This window comes from Chaetura pelagica, unplaced genomic scaffold, assembly GCF_000747805.2.
Source record: "Chaetura pelagica isolate M959 unplaced genomic scaffold, ChaPel_1.0 scaffold634, whole genome shotgun sequence".
NCBI classification, from domain to species: Eukaryota; Metazoa; Chordata; class Aves; order Apodiformes; family Apodidae; genus Chaetura; species Chaetura pelagica.
The window spans coordinates 204,088-213,913 of record NW_009953085.1 but is presented as its reverse complement, the minus strand read 5'-3'; positions in this window follow the sequence as shown (position 1 = coordinate 213,913).

Below are 9,826 nucleotides of genomic sequence, written 5' to 3'. Positions count from 1 at the left end.
AATCCAAAGAAAGAACCCCTTTCCCCCCAGTACCTACAAATTTAAGGGTATATTATGAAAACTCTTCTTACTACTAGCTTCTTATTCAATTAACTGAATTAGAATCTGATATCAGTTTAAAGGTTTAATTACAAATCTCTTAATCTTTATTGCCAACCCTTTTAGGACTAGGTTTCTTTCTGGAAACCTATATCTAGGGACAAAGAGGTGGAAGGCACAAACAGCAATGGGGTGGGATTTTTTGCATGACTTGGTTGCATGAATTGTAGTGGAGACACATTAATCCAATTTGGGGGAAAAAAAAGGCAATAGAAGTTTAAAAAATTGCAATTTCTACCAGTGCTAGCTGCAGAAAGGTACAGGTCTGCTCTGCATGGTTTGTGTGACTAGGACTTCTTCAACTGGGTGGCTTGGATGGATGATGAAGTTAAATGCATTCAGAAAGTGTTGTTCAGCACATCCTAAAAGCAGACACTTTTGAGGTGGAAAGCCATCTAAGTGTAGCATTTCCAGGGATTCATCATTCACTGATGTTATAATGGTAAAATACTGCATAGATGCAGCTGGGTCTGTATCTCATACAGAAAAAAAGCAGAATGTCTTATTCTAGAAATGCTTATTAACAAATATAATGTTAATTGATCTCAGAGTGTTCCTGTCAAGTGACCTACTGTAGAAAGAGCTAGTGCTAAGCATCCTGGGGCTGTTAGTGTTTCATCTGTTACAAAAAATAATGGGCCTCAGTATGACAGCATTAATAATATGTACAAAAATAATATTGACGTCTTGGGATAGAAAGGGGAATAGACTAACCCTTCCTGTATTTGCATGGAATGCTACTGGCACTGATATTCTCTAGCCCCAGTTTGTTGAAGGGGTTTCCAAATACACAGTATTTTGGCAATAACTAAGAAGCTGTGTTTAAACTAAAGCTTGAATGGGACCTCATTTTTTCCCTCTGTTTCTTGTTTGTAGCCACTAAAAGTACTAATGGTATAGAAGCAGGTAGTGGAAATCATACTGTTAGCCCTCTGTGAGATCAGCAAGGCTTGGCACTTCTGTTTTTCTGTTTCTGTGTAAAATTACACCATTTAACACAACTTCTGTATGAAGTCTGTGCTTAACATAACAAAATCAAGTCCGATTTGTAACTAACAGCTCAGTGTTTAAAAACTTTTGAAAATATCTGAGTCATCCTTGGTTTCCCTGTCAAATTGCTGGTCTGTGGAGATGTTAACAATTATATTTATTATGCATTTGCTCTATTTTCTCCAGCCACTTGTTGTTGTTATTTTTTGGTGTTTTTTTTTTTTGGTGTGGTTTGTTTTTTGGGTTTTTTTGTGTGTTGTTTTATTTTGTTTTTCCCTCCACTTCTTTGGCTTTTATTATGTTTTATCTCTATTGTTGTTTCTTTCCAACTTTGTGGCCAACTAAAACATTGGATTAATACTGTGGAGATCTAGCACAGATGGTTCAAATCCTGGGCTCAGCACATGGTTGGAAGGCATGTTGAGAGGGCTAAGATGAGGAAGTCTCGCTCTTGGGCGGCAGAGCATTTGCTAAGCTGCTCCATGGAAGCTCCTTCTTCCATCTGGCTCTAAGTAGTCCCAGCCCTTTTTCTCAGTCCTGGGGAGAGCAGGATGGGAAGCTAAGTTTCCTCAGCTGTTTTTCCCCTTTTGGATATGCTGCCTATTTGCTAATGCCAGTACAATGTGTGATGTCTTTCCACGATTCTACAAGAGAACTTGCTTGGCTCTGACAAGAAGAATCTCTTCATGTGAGGGCAAGGGATGAGGATTGTATTTCTTTAGGTTTTAATATCAAATATATGTGAGTAAAGCTTGCAAGTTCAGCCCTCTGGCTGTGCATTTAGATACCACATTTTCTACAGGGCAAGACTGGAAAGACAACATTACATGGGGCACTTGTCTTTCATAAAAAAACTGTTTTATGCTTTGTGTTTCAAGCTGGAGAAGAGAAGGCTCTGGGGGGACCTTACAGTGGCCTTTCAGTACCTGAAGGGGCTGCAGGAAAGCTGGGGAGGGACTTTCTACAAGGGCACGTCAGGATAGGAGAATGGGTAATGGTTTTAAACTGGAAGAGGGGAGATTCAGGTTAGACATTAGGAAGAAATTCTTCACTATGAGGGTGGGGAGAGAGTGGAACAGGTTTCCCAGTGAAGTTGTGGTTGCCCCGTCCCTGGAAGTGTTCAAGGTCAGGTTGGATGGGGCTTAGAACAACCTGGTCTAGTGGGAGGTGTCCCTGCCTCTTCAGGGAGATTGGAACTAGAGGATCTTTAAGGTCCCTTCCAACCCAAACCATTCTGTGATTAATTTGATGTGGATTTAAGAAAAACTAAACCAACAAAAATACAAACTAAAACCTTCATATGCATTAATTTAAAATCACAAGATCCATACTGGTTTTTGTACTGGGAAGGTTGTTTATTTTGTGAAGCAAGCACTGAAATAGAGTCCTGTTGATGAGGGATGAAACATGTTTGCTTTTTTGCTGCAATTTTGCCTGCTGTTCTCAGTTGTTATCTGCAAAGTTGTGAAATTCAGTTAAATCATTTTAGTCATCTCTTGGCTGCAAGAAATGTGTAACTTGGAGACAGAAAGAATTAGGAATTTGTTGAAGAATTAAGCATCAGCCATGTGAATATTATGTTTTAATGCAATTTCTGCTGGCTTCATTGCAGCCAGAGATGCACTGTTTGATAGGGCTCCCAGAAAGATCGATTAAAATGTCTTTAAATATTAAAATGAAGGAATGCAAGAGGGTACTGCTGAGTTATGAAAAGAGCAAAGAAGCTCCAAGAAATGCTCTTCATGTTTATTTTCTCTTTGCTACACTGAAATATTGAAATCACTGAGTGGTTTGTCTTCCACAGACTCATGCAGGAAATACATTGAACTGGGTTATGAGCATATTCCTAAGCTTTGCCTGAGAAAACACCAAAATTACCTTGAAAGCTCCCACCTGTTCTTTTTCTTAGTAAGATTTTGGAGTCAATATTTTTCCAATTCTAAACAGTTGAGTTCATTCTTTGGAAAAGGCTTTTTGTGGAAGGTGGGGTAGGTGTAGTCCCTTCTGCTCGCTGCATGGCTGAGCCAGCCACAGTTACAAAATGCCAATACGTGGCACCATCCTTTGCCAGGCTGTTTGGAAAAAAATAACAGGAAATATTCTCTGTCAGGAAAAACAACTGAAGCAAAAATGCAGCTGTGCATAATATTATGATGCCTCTGAATTTAAATATGAGATCAAAATCCTGCCTGTTCCTGTCCTTGCATTGTTCAAATGCCATTGTTACTACAGATGCTGAGAAGATGAAGAAAACAGCTATGGGTGTTCATTAATATGTAGGTTATAGACATATTTCGTGTTTATATAACTCTTCTTCTGCATGGTTGGTGCTCTCCTCCGTGTGTCTGTTGAAGCCATAACAAAGCAACCTGGAACAATCTCTTTTTAGGGCTATTTGCACTACCCACAGTTGCTCTCTGTCCCTGTGCAGTAGCACTGGGACGTTCAGCCCCTCAGTTTTTGCTTTATTGTAAAGCCAGAATGGTACCCTGAGCACAGTTTGATCCCACAAATAGTTGCACCAGCACAACTGGTGGTGTGGAACAGTAGATAGTCAAAAACAAGCAGTGGAGGAAGGCAGTTCTCACTTGTTTTAGGCCATTAAGTCTTTTTTAACTACCCAGTGTTTCATAGGATGAAACAACAGCCTGCTGGAACTATCTCATAATTATGTTAACCATTAGTGACATTTGGAGTTGCATTTCATCCAAAATGAAGTCCATGCCATGTATAAATCTCAGTTGAAGGGCCGACATAGACCTTGAGCAGCTAAGAACCTCCTGCTGGGCTTTTGCTTCCAGAGGAGCTGCAGCACTGGCAGCAGCCAAAAGACATACAGCACCAGACCACATACAGAAGCAAATCGGTCAGCAGTGATTCAGTCAACAACCTTCTGAGAAAATACCGTGGGACAAAATTATATAGTTTCAATAGCTGGGGTTGCACAAATATCCACAATTCATACGTTACACAGATTTACCAGCTGCAATTTGGAGGACTGCAGCCTAATTTAGTCTGACCTGCAGACAATAGGTTCTGTTATTTTTATGGCTTGGATAATAATATAATGGGAAAAATCCTCTTTAATGATAAGCATATGTTCAGAGCTGTACATGTAAAAAGTAGGTATCTGGGAAGCATTAAATTGGAAGTGCTATGAAAGTATAAGGTTGTCAAAGAGTGAGTCTGAAATGTGAACTTCCAGCAACTTTTCCCTTAAATACTGAAATAATTTATCCGCTTTTTTTTCTTTCCCTTCTGGTGATTTTTAATGCTTCCATGAATTTCAGATGAAGTCTGTGTAAGTGGTGGACAGGTGTAACTTATCAGGGAACAAATGGGAAATAGCATAATCATTAATCACAAAGCAGAAGCCCTGGGCATGGAGTCAAAGTGCATTGTCTGCCAAACAGTTTTCTACAGATTACTTGATAACAATATTAAGATGGATCACACAGTACTGATCTTTTAGGTGACGTGAGCTGACCTGCTTTTAAAGGGGGTTAATTTGCAATTTCACTGGAGCAAATAGAGATGTTGGCTTGTGTAATGTAATTTACTAATAAGATTCAAAACATGCACAACCTTAACCCTATTTTGGGAAGAAAGTATGATCAGTTCCCTTTGTCAGTCCTCTTTTCTATGGGGAAGAGTTGTTTATGCAGAGATCAGGTTTTCAGACATTATTGTTGCTGTCCTGAAGAAATACATAGAGAATGAGAAACAACACTAAACAACACACTGTAGAACAATGCCTGATCCAACCTAAATAGGCAAGAAAGTAAGAGGAGAAATTTCATCAATCCTTCTTTACTGATGAAGCATGGAGGCACAGTGAGCTGGTCTCACACAGTGATTTTGGCTCTGCAGTCCATGCTTTTTGCCTCTGGTCTCTCCTCCCAGAACACGTGGGGAGACCTGGGCATCAAAGCACAGTAGGTGGAAGTGAATCCATGAGACTCACTGTGCTGGTGGTAGCCATGGGGTGGCATTGTGTTTCTCTGCTGACCTGTCTGCTTTGTGTCACAACAACAAGCCCACTGGCAACTGTGCATCTTCTCTGTGCTGCTTTGTACTCACCTGTGCTCAGGGCAGAGCAGCAGGGTACACCTGGAGGCACAGGAAAGGTTCATCAGGGAAGTTAGGTCCTCTTGATGTACACTGAAGTTCATTAAAAAGCTGTCTAGTTTATCCATATGTGGTTCTTCACAAAGACAGAAAGATGAATGTCTTCCTCTCCCTAGCAATAAGAGGACATCCTCCAAATCATTAGACTCTGATACAATGTGTGGTGGGTTGTAAAAATTAACCATGTGCAAAGCAGTACACATTCTCTTAATGAATCATTGAAATATCTGAACAATCTTAGCTTATGTTAAATCAGAAACATGATAGGGAAAAATCTAGATTAAGATAAAAAATATACAATCAAAACCTAGTTTTTTAAGAAGAGAAGTGTTAAGGAGATGATGTTGATGTTAATTTATAGTAGTCATAGCAACACAGTTCTTGCTTTTGTAATGTTCTGGTCTAACGGGACTTGGGAGGAGAGAAGAGCGGATGGGTTTTGTTGTTTCATGAGCAAAGTTTGCTCAGCTAAGACTGTGCTTTGTTCTAGCTTTTCTGTAGTCATATCACCCAGTATCCAGTTACTTTGTGCTGCTGGGAGTAGCTCAGGGAAGACAATAGACCTAAAGGAGGAGTTTAAAAGTGGGCGTTGAGCAATTATTTCCCTGCTGTTATTTATGGGATCAATTCTGAGGGGCCTGGCTCTCCCAAAAACTTCAGCCAGGGTTTTCAGATGCCTAAATTGTGATTGTATGTGTGTTCTGAGGGCCACCTAAAGCTTGTGTGACAATGCTGATGATTTTTACAGTTCTTTCTCGGATCTACGCCAGAGAGATTTTTCTCCAAAGCGCTGCCTTGATTAAAAATGAAATCTTGCCCTCAAGAGGCAGTGATTATTTTAGCAACCACACAAAGCCTGTTCTATGCCAAATCCTGTGTCTAGCAGGTGCCTGAAGAACTGACCTGACTTCCTAGAGCCCGGCTGGGTTGCAGCAGCCCATCGTGTTTCACAGGCACTGTCTGACCCCCTTCCTCCCGTGCATTGGTGTTTGCCACGTCTGGAATTGTGCTGCTGAGCCTGGCAGCGTTTTGCAGCTCTGCTTGCTCCTGCTCACCTCCCTGCTCCCTGGCCCTGCTGAGCCCTTGGCTGGATCCTGGGCTCCCAGGGCAGAGCAAAGCCCCCGTGGCAGGAATCTGGGATGGGAATTCCAGCCTCTCCGGGTGCAGAGGTTATGGGTTTTCTGCCTACACGTTTCTTTTGGCAATAGCTTTGAGCAATTAATTGAAGGAACTTAAGGAATTAACTGAAATGCATTTTCCTGGAGTTAATGAAACACAAAAATAAACACCCTCTGTTTCCATTAGAGGTGTCCCCTGTACAATCACCTCTGTTTTCTTTTTCTGTATGTTTTCTCTTTTAATTATAAAGAGAAAACAAACAACCTCACTGCAGCAGGATAGAAATAACCAAGTTGTCCCCTGTTAGAGAAGCTAGTCTAGTTTTTATCCCAATAGAAATGAAAACCTCTAAAACATACGTCTGGGAGCATGCTATTTCAGGAAGGCAAACTATCATAGCAGATGTATTTGAACACATTCAACAGACATACAGAAGATGGACATACTAAACTCCAGACATGTTTGGGATTTTTTTTAATATTACTTTAGAATAAATGCTGCACTTCAGCTTCTAGCAGTACAAGAAAGGGTAAAGCTATTTCCCACATGTCCTGTTCTGTGGTCAAAGAAGACTGTGTGGAAATAAAACTCTGCATATGAATTATTCTTTCCATAACTTTTCCCTTCTTGAAATGTGGCAGGCAGGATGCTCTGTAAGCCAGTGCATACCATTAGTTTTCAACTTACCATCTGAGTATATGAAAGAGAAACCTCAGTGAGATTTCTTATATTTTAAAGAAATATCAAGGTGACTGGCAGTTATATTTTACATTTTAATGTCTAAAATGAGTAAGCTTTTTTTGTAGTTTATAAAGTAAAAATAGATTATAAGTATTCTCTGCATATTATGTATTCTAATCGCTAATGTAAAATTTATACCTTAATTAGTAGAGCAGACCCTACTGTAAATGAGAATGTTTGATAACTGTTACTTGGAATAATATACATTCCTGTTGCTCTTACTGATAATTGAAACTCTATTTAGTTTTTATTTGCAAAAATAGAAAAAAGATATATCATAGTTTTTCTTTAGTAAAAAATTTGAAATGTTCTGCTTATTAGGTGACTCACATCAAAGCATGTCTTTTTTTCCCAAAATATATCAAAATAGACAAGTCTGATACTTTCTTGACCTATCAGACCATTTAAATTTTAGAGTGTACCTCAATGTGAAAAAGCAGGAAAAACTTCTAAATAGTGAAATCATCTGAAATTGAGAAATGCATTTTAAATATTTAATTTCAACTGCATTGAAAGTTCCCTGCATTGATATTTGCATATGAAGTTTCAAAATTCTGTTTCACCGCCAGAAGATTAAATTTTCAGATTTGTTTTCCCTTTTCTGATTCTGAGCCAAAAGCCTTTATATATTACACTTAGTGGCATAAGCTGGGGTTTTCTGTTGTCTTTTGTTTTTGTTTTGTTGTTGTTGTTGGTTTTTTTTCCAAGAAAAACAAAGCATTTTGAACCTAGGCCTCCTGGTTCTTGACACCCTTTGAACCCAGCCCAGGTGTTCTTCTGTCATCGTTCTCTCTCAGATGATGTGGCATTACAGCTTTACTGCTGCAGGTCATGCTTGCAGGAGGAGAGGGAGGGATGCTGCCTGACAGCATGAAGCTGAACATGGCTTGGAATATGACTTAAAACTTGTATGAAGTAAGTGTTACTGATTTTTTATTATTATTATTTTCATTACTTATGTGAAATGGTAAAGAGAACTTCGCCATGTGTTAATGGTGTGTGGATCATTGCACATGATGCAGTAATTCTTCTTGCATGGCTTTTCACAAAGACAATGCTTTCTAAATGCTTTTTAAGAAGAGAAAAGCTTTCCAGTTGTGTAAACTCAGCTTCATAGGAGCACAGAATAGGTTTTATATACCTGCCCATTGTGCTCCAATCAACCAGCTGAAGGCTGGGGCTGCTTTTCTGTGCAGGCTGTAATAAGTAATTCAGATTTCATAACAGTTTGAAACCATTATCAACCAAAAAAGTGCCTATCTTTACATAATAGCAGTGAACGAAATATCGCCATCACAACTGTGAAAGGGGCTCTGCTGTCTTGAGTACAGAAAATCTTACCCAAGAAGAAACTAGGCACCAAAATGACTTCTGAGTCACAGCTGCTTCCAGCCCTGTGTGTGGCTCTAACCATGGCCTCAGCCAATGTGTTTTCCTCCCTGCCAGTCCTGTGGGTGATTCGGGGAGCCTGGTGTGACCAAAAGAGAACTGCCTCTCATCGTTGCATTGGTACATGCTTACCCCATCTGGAACTTTGACCTCTTTCAGTATTTGTCAGACCCCACCTTCAATACTGTGGCCAATTCTGGGGACCCAAACACAAGGACATGGATCTTTTGGAGTGGGTCCAGGGGAGGGCCATGAAGATGAGCAGAGGGCTTGGAGCACCTCTGCTATGGAGACAGGCTGGGAGAGTTGGGGCTGTTCAGCCTAGAGAAGAGAAGGCTCCAGGAAGAACTTAGGGTGGCCTTCCAGTACCTGAAGGAGTCTGACTTTTTACAGGGACATGTCACAATAGGACAATGGGCAATGGCTTAAACTGCAAGAGGGGAGTTTTAGGTTAGACCTTAGAAAGAAGAAATTCTTTAGTGTGTGGGTGGTGAGACACTGGAACAGGTTGCCTGGGGAAGCTGTGAATGTCCCATCCCTGAAGTGCTCAAGGTCAGGTTTGATGTGGTTTGAGCAGCCGGGTCTGCTGGGAGGTGTTCCTGCCCATCCAGGGCGGTTGGAACGAGATGATCGTTAAGGTCCCTTCCAACCCAACCCATTCAATGAGTCTATGATTTTTGCTAGTGTGTTATGGGCAACAGTGGGAGGGTGTTTATAGCCCTACGGTGTGTTGTGCTCCATCCCATGGAAACGCAAATTGGGGTTTCTCGTCCTCCTGAAGAGCAACATAAAAAGCCTCTGTTTCGAGTCTAACGTGGACATCCGTGTGCGGTGGGTGGGGAGGTCAGCAAGGGTAGGGACGGCGGCTGTCACGGTGCTGCTGTTCAGCCTCCTGTAGACAACCCTTGGTCGCCATCTGCTGTCCGGCTGCCGTGCTGGGGAATCGCAGGGTGAGCGTGTGCTGGTCCTGATCCCACCGTCTGCCAGGACCGTCAGAGACAGGCTGGGAGAGTTGGGGCTGTTCAGCCTAGAGAAGAGAAGGCTCCAGGAAGAACTTAGGGTGGCCTTCCAGTACCTGAAGGAGTCTGACTTTTTACAGGGACATGTCACAATAGGACAATGGGCAATGGCTTAAACTGCAAGAGGGGAGTTTTAGGTTAGACCTTAGAAAGAAGAAATTCTTTAGTGTGTGGGTGGTGAGACACTGGAACAGGTTGCCTGGGGAAGCTGTGAATGTCCCATCCCTGAAGTGCTCAAGGTCAGGTTTGATGTGGTTTGAGCAGCCGGGTCTGCTGGGAGGTGTTCCTGCCCATCCAGGGCGGTTGGAACGAGATGATCGTTAAGGTCCCTTCCAACCCAA